Here is a 12,041-nt window from a genome sequence, read left to right as displayed (position 1 = left end):
TAATCACTGCTACTTGCTCTGTTAAACGGGACTTTTCAGCTACGGTACAGCACCCTTGGAAAGAAGAAGCACACGGATCCCAAAAGCTTGGATGGCATTCAGTGGTAGGCAAACACACTCTCTCGTTTGAGTCCCACAACCGCTGGATACTGGAGAGTAGACTTCCACTGAGTGAAGGGAATTGGCCATTCGGCTTCCCACTCTCCAATCCTCTGTGAGGGACTTAGGTGAGCCTGGGAAGGATCTTTTGTGTGAGCACAGCTCCCCCTGGCTGCAGTGGGCCAGGGCCCCATCTGGGACCATCTATACAGTTTGTGGGGCCAAGTGTAAAAGGAAAATGCAAGGCTCCTTAGGGGCACCTGGGTGGCTCAGTCGGTGAGGCATCCGACTCTTGACTTCGGCTCAGGTCATGATCCCAGGGTTGTGGGATGGGGTCCCTTGTCGGGCTCTGCGCTGGCAGGGTGGAGCCTGCTTGGGATTCTCTCTCCCCCTCTCTCTCTCTGCCCCACCTCCCTCATGCTCACTTGTGCGCGCTCTCTCTCTCAATAAAGAAAAAGAAAGAAAGAAAGAAAGAAGAAAGAAAGAAAGAAAAACTAGCCCAGAGGGCCTAAGACAAACTGCTGAGGAAGTTTCTATTTTTCCAAATATACAGTAGAGGAAAACAGGCAACAAGATGAAAACAAAATAAAGGAAGCCCCAATGAAAGAAACAAGACATCTGTGCAAACACAAATGAGAGAGACAAAGGCTGATCAAATATGATGCGAGACACAGACGAGGCACTCAAAGAATATTTGTCAGAGGCCTAACAGGATGGAGGGTGGGCTTTGTCACGTCCCCACCCCCCGCCTAAGCCCAGCAGGCTTTGTAACACGGAAGTATGAGAAGACGGATTCTGCGGGCAAGTGATCTCAGCAGCTTAGAACCTGAGGTCAATATCATTGGGGGAAGAAACAATTTTCCACGAGGCAGAATCCTCCAAAGGCTCGGCCAGGGCAAGTTCTCAACGCGCCGGCTTCCCTGGGATTCAGGCATTTGAAGTCAGCCACGGGGCTGGTCACCCCACGGATGGCTCTGATCAAGGATTCTATAGGGTTGCTGCCACTGAAAGGAAAAGTGACATGGGAGCTGGGCGCGAGACACCTAATAGGAACAGAAATAGCTTCTTTCCTGTTAAAGTTGAAAATAGTTATCTTGAGTGTCAGTTGAGAGTTCAGACCCAGGAATGAGGCCAACCTAGACTGTTGTGGTCTTGGAGAAGTCACTAATCTTTCCAGCCATCCAGCTGCCTTCTCTATAAAATGAGGCTAATTCCCACCCCGCCAGGATGTTGTAAGAGATGAACGAGATCATTAACGTATGCAAATTGCTCAGCACGGTGCCTGGCCTTATGGTAAGTATACAATAAACGCAACTGCTGTTATTATTGGGAGAATGAAATAAGCCTCGCTGCTTTTAGGGCCAGATCTTAAAGCCCCTTCTTTAAAGTTTGTATGTAAATTCTAGTTAGTTAACATCCAGTGTCGTATTAGTTGCAGACGTGATTCAACGCTTCCATCCCTCACCCGGTGCTCATCCCAACAAGTACCCGCCTTGATCCCCTTTACTTTGACCCATCCCCCCAACCTACCTCCCTTACAGCCCGTTTTATCTCTAATGATCCTGGAAAATCTCAACGTCCCGTCAAACGCGATCCAAAAGATCAATGATCCCTCAAAATATCAATGTTCTTTGGACGTCAAGTTTTAGGCTGGTGAGATACGAGTGGCGTTTCTAACAGCTTGCGTGACTTCGGGTGTAGTTCAGAGAGAGTTTGGGGATCATGACCAAGTTGCGTCAGCACAGCGTTGTGTTTTAAACTCATTTTGCAACGCCTTTGTTTCTGTGCGTTTCCGATGAAAATGCATTCATTTAATAGGTCGGTTTTAAGGACAGATACATAAAGAACCGCAATGGCAATCATGTGAAAGAAATTAGATACAGGGATTCAGTCTGGAAGGGAAGGCGGAAAACAAAAAGGGCTTACTGCCGGGGCAAGAACTGATTTAAAAAAAAAAAATTCACTTTAGGGCACCTGGGCGGCTCAGTCGGTTAAGCATCAAAATAAGTAAATAAAACTAAACTTTAAAAGAAAATTTTTAAGCTCACTTTAATATTGTAGGATTGTTAATTTAGCAAGAAATGGTGCTTGAGGTGTATTTGGGTTTAAAGAAGTCAAGATATTCACAGGAATATAAGACACTTATACTCATGCATAATTAAAAGAAGAAATCAATATTCACCTTGTTCTTATATTTCCTTTCAAACATGAAACTGGAAGAAGAGGTCAAATACCCCCAAATCACTGAGGACCTGCCTATTGATTTTAAGGAAACACCATTCTTTGATCTTTGTGTTTAAAATGTAGTGTATTGTTTTCCATAAATACCCACACTGAGACAAGGACTCCAGCTTTTCCCATTTCTTCTCCCTGAAATCCACATCTCCAGGCTGTGGCTCCGTATGTACATCTATGTGATCATCCCCCCACCGTCTAGCACTAACATATCATACCTGGAAGTCAAATGAATACTTTTTTTCTTTTAATTTTTTAAAAATGTTTTATTTATTTTTAAGACAGAGAGAGAGCATGAACGGGGGAGGGGCAGAGAGAGGGAGACCCAGAATCCGAAGCCAGGCTCCAGGCTCTGAGCTGTCAGCACGGGGCCCGACGCGGGGCTCGAACTCACGGACCGACCGCGAGATCATGACCTGAGCCGAAGTCGGACGTTTCGACTGAGCCTCCCAGGCACCCCCGAAATGAATGCTTCTAAAAAACTTGTTGCAAAGTTTATCCGTCCCCTTTTCCTTGCACAAATCCTCAGTGGTACCCAAGTGGCTGTAGGATAAACTACCAACTCCTTATTTAACATGTCATCTGTGGTCTTTCACAGTTGGGGTTTTCGTTGTCATCTCCTACAATGTCATAGTAGGGGCGCCTGGGCGGCTCAGTTGGTTAAGCGTCCGACTCTTGGTTTCTGTTCAGGTCACGATCTCACGGTTCATGAGACTGAATCCCGTGTTGGGCTCTGTCCCACTCTCAGTGCAGAGCCTGCGTGGGATTCCGTCTCTCTCTCTCTCTCCTCTCTCTCTGTTCTTCCCCCACCCCCCCCCGCCTCAAAATAAACAAACTTAAAAAAAAATAAATTTCAAGTACACCTCCTTTCTGTATTGTTTCCCCTGCCTGACATCCCGGTTATTCAAGCAGCAGCCTGGGACCAGCATTCTGCACGAAAGCTGCCCTTCCTCTTCAGGCCCTTGGGATCTCTGCTTTTGCCAACCCCTCTGCACACCTATGTACCCGAACCTTCTTGGCCCTGAGCCTGCTGTGTGCCCTTCGTCTCTGTCCTGCCCTGAAAGCTTCTTCTTTTCCCCATCCAGCAGGGCAGACACACATCAGTGTTTGTTGTTGTTGACGATGATGGTGGTGATGGGAGCAAAATTACTGGGGGAAAAAAACTGATGGAAAAAATAGCCCTAAGCTTTTCCCGTAGTGTGCCCCAAGCTGTTAACTACAGTTTCAGTTTAAAGCATACATTCCTCCACACGCTGCCATGTTACCATGTAATTGTTCTCAAGTCGTTTTCTCACATGAGTGCTGTCTTCCCAACGAGCCTCCCAGCTCCCCAAAGGCAAGACTGAGTACTTCCTTTTGGGTTTCTTCACCTTGCACAATATTGGCAGGGTCAACCCACGAGTTCAGTTAAAGCTTTTTGCCTAAGTAACCATAAGTAATCAAGAAGGGAGGCATCCACAGCACCTGAAAGTTTAAAAGTATTAGCTAAACTCCCTAGACACCTCCTTCCAAGTTTGATTATTTCCACTGGCAACGGTATATACAGCAGCTTGGCACAAAGACCATTCTTGATAAAAAAAAAAAAAAATTGAATGCCCCGCCCCCCCATTATGGGTATGTGAGTAGGGGTCATTCATGGTGGTGGTGGGATTTTTTGGAAGGTAAGGTGTTAAACTTGAGGTAGAATACAGCTTAGTCTGAAAGGCATTTAATCAAAGAGAACTTTCCAGAAGGAGTGAGATTGAAAGTGCGGTTGGGGCACCAGTGAGGAAAACCCTTGACTAGAAGTCATTAACGCCGAGGCTCTTCTCCCTGTTCATGTACTGACCTGCATCCCTGTAAAATTCTAGCCTTAATTTTGTCAGTTGAGAAATGAGAACGTTGGTCTTGCTGAAGTGTGTAGAATCTCAGAATTCTTAAGAGACTCCATGAGCTCTTCAACCCTTCCCTCCAACGTCTGTATCAGCGAGCCATTGAGCGGCTGCTTGTATACTTCCTCCTTTACTTTTCATGCCAGTCCAATGCCTGGGCCATCTTGTTTTCTCCAATGACGTCCTCTGTGGCTGCCGACCTCTGGAATTGGATGAGATGATGGGTAATTTGGCGGATCCCATTGGAGGCTGCACCGGACACAGGAGAATAAACAACATGTTCTGGGGGGCGGACATCCAAAAACCCTCAAAGAAGTGAGTTCACGAAAAGGGAAGGGAAGGAGAGGACAGAAAATTCAGATAACGACGCAGAGAGGGTCAGAGAGGCCAGAAAAAATGTGGGGAGGAAGCAAGTCATGGAGAAGCCACTAAGACAAGGAGCCCAAGACCAAAGAGGGGGCTACATTTCATTGACACAGGGTGGGCCGGGTGGTCTTCCGTGGCACCAGCAGCTCCCCTGCCCCCCCCCCATTTTCCCAGAACATCACCGAGCACATATCAGCTCTCTGGGAAACCTGACGCCTGGTTCACAACCTCCGGCTGCCGTGTGTAAACACGCAGGTGTGCTTCTGTGGGGATTTCCCTGATTTGGCAGTGTCGACATGAGTAGGAATCTCGAAATATCCTAAGAGCTTTGGTTTCTGCCTCCAGACCACCTTCTCGTCTGGCTGCGGTTGCCGTCACCCTGTCGACACCGTCCCTGAGTCACTGGCCGTCTGAATGCACACACGAGCTGCGTGGGAGGCAGTCTCTAGAGGCGCTGAGGGCAGACGGCCCGAAACGAACAGGGACATTCATGTATTCATCCGTTCGGTGAACACGCATCATGACATACCTTGTTCAACGAGGAAGCCGCGCTTGTCGGGGAAAGACTTGTTGGGGGCCGCAGAGCTGGCACTTTCCTGTTTGCCCCTATTCTCTGCGGCAATAATATCAAAAGTATGTCTTTGGGGGAGATGAGTAGAGCGGCTCCTTTCCTGGGCTCTTGCAAGTGTAGACGGCACTACAGAGACTGTAGTGAGAAAGGCAAAAGAAATCAGATAATTATGGGGAGGGAGGGATTCTTCTATTACTTGGTTTAGGGTTGTATAGACACAGCCGGGAACTCAGTAAAGTCCAGGGAATGCGTTTACCCCCTCCTAGCTCTGTGAAGCTCTGTGAAGCTTGGGGGGCCTTCAGGTTGTTCAGGCCCGAGGCGCCTAGGCCACAGTCTAAACACAGGGCCCCGTGAGCTTCGGCCTCAGGAAACTGGCAACTGCTCCTAGGAGATCTGCTGTGCCCCCCGTGAGGCCTCGTGAGGCTGACATTGATCCCAGCCATGCCTTAGCCAAGCTAAAGCTCATAAAGCTGTGGAGGGAGTGAAATAAAGCCCAGTGCCTCTGCTGCCTTGAAGCTGGGTCTTGGCCATGCCTGAGCCTTGTGGCATTTGGTTAGAGATTTGGTTGAGGCCATGAGTTCCAGCATGCCTCCCCCTCCCTTATTACCAGCTCAACCAGAATCAACGATCGGCCGGTGCAAGGAAAAAAAAAAATCAGGGCTTAAAGCAGTTGCCAAGGTAGCAAAAGCATCGGTTCCATTAAAGAGGGTTCCGGGTGAAAGAAAAAATTAATCTCTAGAAGCTACAGGCCAAGATTCCTCAACGATTGTGAGAACAGGGGGCTACTATTACTTTCTGTAAGTCCTTGGGTTCCTGATGGAGAAGGAGTACGGGAGGGTCGAGGCTGAGACGGGAAATCTTAGCAGCAAGTCCTGAGACAGGGTTAGGGAAGGCAGACAGATGGCATGTATACACTGCAGTCCTCACGTGGGTCAGGGGAGTAGGGAGTTCTGGGGCATCCAAGGGATCCTGGGCAGGTGTGGGGACTGCTTCGCGCTTAGAGAGATAGCGGGTAAGGAGTAATATTTGCAAAGTGACTACTAGGTACCAGATACTGTGCCAAATGTTAGACACGTTCTTTCATTTAATTCTCCTGTCAGCTCTCTGAGTGAGTTCTTACTATCTGGTTTTGGAGATCAGAAAAACGCGGCTCAGAGACATGAAGTCACTAGCCCGAGGGCACACAGCTAGCGAGCGGCCATGTCCAGGAGTGAAACCCAAGTCTGTTTCACTTTATAGTTCTTTTTAAAAAAAATTTTTTTTTAACATTTATTCATTTTTGAGAGACAGAGCATGAGCAGGGAAGGGGCAGAGAGAGAGGGAGACACAGAATCGGAAGCAGGCTCCAGGCTCCGAGCCGTCGGCGCGGAGCCTGACGAGGGGCTCGAACTCACGAACTGCGAGATCATGACCTGAGCCGAAGTGGGACCCTCAACCGACTGAGCCCCCCAGGTGCCCCTCACGTTATAGTTCTTTTCACGGTCTCAGCTGCCTCCAAGGATAGGGAACGAAAAGTGCTGAAGCATGCATACCTCCACCCAGAGTCCCCTGATCACCTCCACCCAGAGTCCGGGAGGGAGGTGGGATAAAGAAGGCAGTGTAGCTGCAGAATGCTGAGAGCATTCGGGCCGATAAACATCCCCTCACTCCCCACTGGCCTCAGAATTCCCGGGAACGACACAGGCAAAGGCCAAGACAGTTCCCACTCGATACCGAAAAAGCAGGAGCAAGGGTGTGATGTCATTAGCACGCTATTTTCCCGGCCGTTTTCACACGGTTCCTGCCGCAGGAAGAGAGTCCATCACATCGCAGATGCCGGCCTAATGAGACTACGTAGCACAATGCGGCAGAGGGCTCTCGAATCAATAGTGCTTTCTGGCACACACGTCCTTGGTAAAGCACTTTTGCAGGGTGGACATAAAAATGTGCAATGTAATATTTAAGAGCAACCTTTCGCTATTAAGCTGATTGCCTATCAGGCCGTTACCTTTGCAATGGAAGCTCGCTAATTTACGCTCAGATAAAATCCCAACAGGCAGGTACATCGTGTAACCTACCCGAAATGCACTGCCGGGGGAAGAGGAAGGGGAATATGGGCGGGGAGGGTCTGCGGCCTTCTTCACTCAGGTGGCACCCTAAAGGACTTCAGTCTCTGACTTTCCACCGTCCTAATAAACAGCAGGAAAATGTCTGTTGCCTTCCCGTGTTTCTGCAACGACCTTTCAGCCCCTACCAGGAATCGGCTGAATTTAAGGAGCCTTACGGACAAGCCCAGCTCAGAGAGCTGGTATCAGAAAATGAAAACTCTCTCTGTGCTTTTACCAATCAATTCTTCATGCGGAATAGTATCTGACCCAACAGCCACTCTCGGTTTTTTTCATCTTTTCCCGGCAGGGAGAAAACTCTTCACATGCTTAATTATCACCTTTCTAAGCCTACGTCCAGAGATCTCCCAGGATTTCTGATACAGCACATTCAAAAAATGACGTGAGGGGCGAGGGGGCTGGGTGAAATACGTGAGGGAGATTAAGAGGCACACACTTCCAGTTATAAAATAAATAAGTCACGAGGATGAAAAGCACAGCTTGGGGAATATAGTCACTAATATCGTCATAACTTTGTGTGCTGACATACGGTAACCAGACCGATCGCGGTGAGCATTTTGTAATGTACGTGAATGTCGGATCACTACGTTGTACACCAGAAACGAATATAATCTTGCATGTCAACTATACATCGATGAAAACACAAAGAGCAGAAGCAAACAAAAAGTAGCAAAAAAAAAAAAAATGGTGTGATGGCAAGTCCTCAATCTGTCCCTGGTCCTTCAGCTGGCCTAATGAGCGGGGGCATTTGAAAAACCTGTCCCATCCCTGAGCACTTCTGCCCGCAGTCTCTGCACAGATCCTTAAAACAAAAACGGGATGTGCAATGATTAGAAGCATCTGTTTGTCTGTTCTAATCCTCAGCCGTCGTCTACGGCTTTTCAAGTCTCGCCTTGATGGCCCAGATCCCAAATACGTTCCTACTACGTGAAAGGCAGTCTTGGCTTCCATGCTTGAAAAAGATGAGTTCTAAGCATCAGACCAGGCTAACTGTGTCCTATGAAACAATGATTAGAACGTGCATTTATTGAACGCATACTATGGGCCGGGCCAACTGTCAAGATGTCTTCCTAACATTATTGGATTTGATCCTCGCATTTTCTTTGTCACCATTTCACATATGAGGGAAACGGAGACTCAGAGAGTCTAAGTAATTTGCCCAAGTTCACGCACCTGGTAAGCCGGAGAACTTGGCCCGTAGCCCAGGTGGCTCTGACCCACCGTACAGATTCTTTAGCTATTGATTTCACTGCCTACAGAAAACATGGCAACCCTGTTCAAGACTTGGCGGGTTACTCGAGGCTCTAGCAACTCCCACTGTGGAACAACTGAAGTGATCAGCAAACACTCCAGTAGGATAATAGTTGCCTCGCATGGCACTGTATCCGTTTGATGTTTTCAACCGCAGATGTACCGGTGTAGTTGAATACAGCGCCATTAGAAACCTTTTCTATGAAGGGAGGCCCGGGTGGCTCAGTCAGCTGAGCGTCTGACTTCGGCTCAGGTCATGATCTCACAGTTCGTGGGTTCGAGCCCCGCGTCGGGCTCTGTGCTGTCGGCACCGAGCGTGCTTCGGATCCTCTGTCTCCCCCGCTCTCTGCCCTTTGTGCGCTCGCTCTGTCGCTCTCAAAAATAAATAAGCCTTTAAAGGAAGAGAAAACCTGTCTATGCAGACTGTGTTGTTGGGCAAATTCCTGGGCGGAAAATGTATATTATTACAGTGAGTTCCCCTGAGGGTGACCAAGAACACAGAAGGAAAGAAAGCAATTGCCCAACCAGATTCTGAGTTTTAAATGCAGCTTTTTCAGAGCAGGGACAAAATGAATTCGTGCAGGAGGTAACCAGATGGTGGGGACAAGGCATTGCTTGCCTCAGTGGTCTCTCAGGAGAGGTAAGGAAACAGGTTTTCTGAAATATATAAACTAACCCAACTGTTCTGTTTAGGCTCTCTGGCTGCAGTAGAGTCTGGAGTTGAACTAAATACTGAGTCTGAAAACCTACCCAGCCACACCCTGACACAAATTCTTTTGCCGTAATGTTAAAAATGTTAGAGGTTAGGGGCGCCTGGGTGGCTCAGTCGGTTAAGCGTCCCACTTCGGCTCAGGTCATGATCTCGTGGTCTGTGAGTCTGAGCCCTGGGCTGATGGCTCGGAGCCTGGAGCCTGCTTCGGATTCTGCGTCTCCCTCTCTCTCTGGCCATCCCCCGTTCATGCTCTGTCTCTCTCTGTCTCAAAAATAAATAAACGTTAAAAAATTTTTAAAAAAATGTTAGAGGTTAAAAAACTACGTGAATACTGCGTATTTAGTGGAATCTCTTCATGGCATCAGTCGGGGAGAGACTCGGGATGGAATTATAAGCTAATTGTGAGTTGTGGGACTTTTGCATAGATTAGTACTCTTCAAACTTTAATGTGCCTGCCAGGCACATGGGATCTTGTTAAAATGTAGATTTCGACCCAGCTAGTCTGGGGTGGAGCTTGAAATGATGCCTTTTTAACACGTTCCCATGTTATGCTGGGTGGCAAGGCTCAGTGTACCTTCTCAGGAGTGAGCTAGCTGGGCTGCTAGCTGAGTGAGGGAACCACCTACGTCGGGGGAGGATACTACTGTGTATTCGTGTTGAATGAAAAACATGGACTTTGTTTTTTAAGTGACCACGCGGACTTCATCAAAATTAATTTTTTTTGCCCATCAAAAAATAGGAAGAAAATGCCACGCCTCAGAGTGGGAGACACTAACTATTCGCGATACATCTATCTGATAAAAGGCTCGTGGGAAGTATGTACAAAGGACTCCTACTACTCAAACATGAGACGACGACCCAACAAAAATGGGCAAAAGGCTTGCACAGACTCTTGACTAAAGAAGATACATGAATGGCCAATAAGCTCTTGAAAAAGTGCTCAATGTCGATAGGCCAGAGGGAACCATAATGATCTGGCAAGGGTGTGACACAGCTGGAAGGCTCAGACACCGATGGGGGAGGTGTAAAGACTTACAACCTCTTCAAACACCTGGCAATTTCTTGTAAAGTTTGACATAGATCTTCCCGATGGCCCAGAAATTCCACTCTTTAGTGTTGTATTCAAGAGATGAAAAACTTGTCTATGAAGACTTGGACAAGAGCCTTCATAGCAGCCTTATTCTTAATAATATCAAAGGATGACAGCAACGTAAAAACTCATCAGCAGGAGGACGGGAAACAATCTGTATTATATTCACCTAATAAAATACTACCGCTCAATAAAAAGGAATTAACTGCTAATATATGCAACAACATGAAGGAGTCTCAAAACCATTACGAAAAGTGGAAGAAGTCAAACACAAAAGAGTAGATACTTTAGATTTCCATGTATATGAAATCCTGCAAAAAAAATAAAACTAATCCGTTGTGACAGATATCAAAAAAAGGGTTACATACATATTGTCTACTTTAAATGAACATTTCCCCTCTAATTTCAAAGTCATGTGGTTCACTGAAGAAAACACTGAAAAACATAAAGAAGAAGGAAATAAATTAAATACTCCTTTTTTTCCACCGAAGGCCACGATTAATGTTTTGCTATATATCCTTCCAAAAATATTTTCTCTTCATATTTATAAATGTTTAAATCTTACCTGAAACGGATTGCTTATCATTATTTTTCAATTTTGAAAACTTTCCCATGTTAATATTTTTCACTGGAATGGGTTTTAACAGCTGATTAGGATTCTCTCATATGGATACGGCATGACGTTTTTATTAATAGACGGACACTCTTCCAGAAAGCTTTAGTCACTCACAGTCCTACTCAATGTATATAATAATAGCATTGATCTCATTTGCTTACATACAACATTGGCAAAACTATATATACTATCAATGCTGTGTCACCTTGATATAGTAACTCGTGGTTTTAATTTTCCTTTCATTGATTATTTTGTGGTTGAACATTTTTTTGCCACTTTTACTTTATTATGTTTTAATTGCCAGATTATATTATTATTATCTGTTCCTCTATGGGCACGTTTACTTTTTTCCTTATTGATTTCCAAGTGATCTTTATATATTAAGCCTAATAGCTTGTTGTTTGTTTTGGTTTGTTTTAGTGAGCTCTATGCCCAACGTGGGGCTCGAACTCATGACCCTAAGATCAAGAGTCACATGCTCTACTGACTGAGTCGGCCAGGCACCCCAAGGCTGTATCTTTTATCACGTGCATGGCCAAAGTTTTTCCTCTTTTATCACTTGAACTTTAACTGTCTTCGTGATAAATTTGTTACGCAGGTTAATTTTTATGTTGTCAAGCCCATCAATGCTTTTCATTTTTCTTTCTAGTAATAATGGGGGAAAAAGAATCATTAAAAAACTTTACATTAATTTGCCCCAATATGTCTCAGAAATATTGATATCCAGAGAGTACAAAGAGCTGGCTAGACCAGGGAGAGAAAAAGGGATGGGCTTGTTGAAGATAACACCCTGCCAGGATCCTAGAGGATTGTTAGAAGCTATACAATTGGGCGGGGGGTGGGGGGGTTGGGGGGGGGAGGCCGTGGAAGTTTGGAACCTGATTCCAACCCTTTCAGCAACATTAACAAATGGATCTCAAATAGGCAGGATGCCAAAGGTCAACTCGCCTGATGATAGAGATCTGTCTAATGTACTTCTCTGTCTGCTGTGCAGCACTCCGAGGCCAAGGGTCTTGCCAAATAATTGCTATAGAGGCAGCTCACTGCTTGTGGCACCGGGTACCAGATGCGTCCCGTGGACCATTCATTACCTAGACTGACCCCAGCAAGGATCATTGCTGTCAC

Source organism: Lynx rufus, unplaced genomic scaffold (assembly GCF_022079265.1).
Source record: "Lynx rufus isolate CCGP_SWC_20201006 ecotype Redwood Valley unplaced genomic scaffold, mLynRuf1.p SCAF_19, whole genome shotgun sequence".
Classification (NCBI taxonomy): Eukaryota; Metazoa; Chordata; class Mammalia; order Carnivora; family Felidae; genus Lynx; species Lynx rufus.
The sequence above is the reverse complement of the archived record's forward strand: the minus strand, read 5'-3'. Positions refer to the sequence as shown.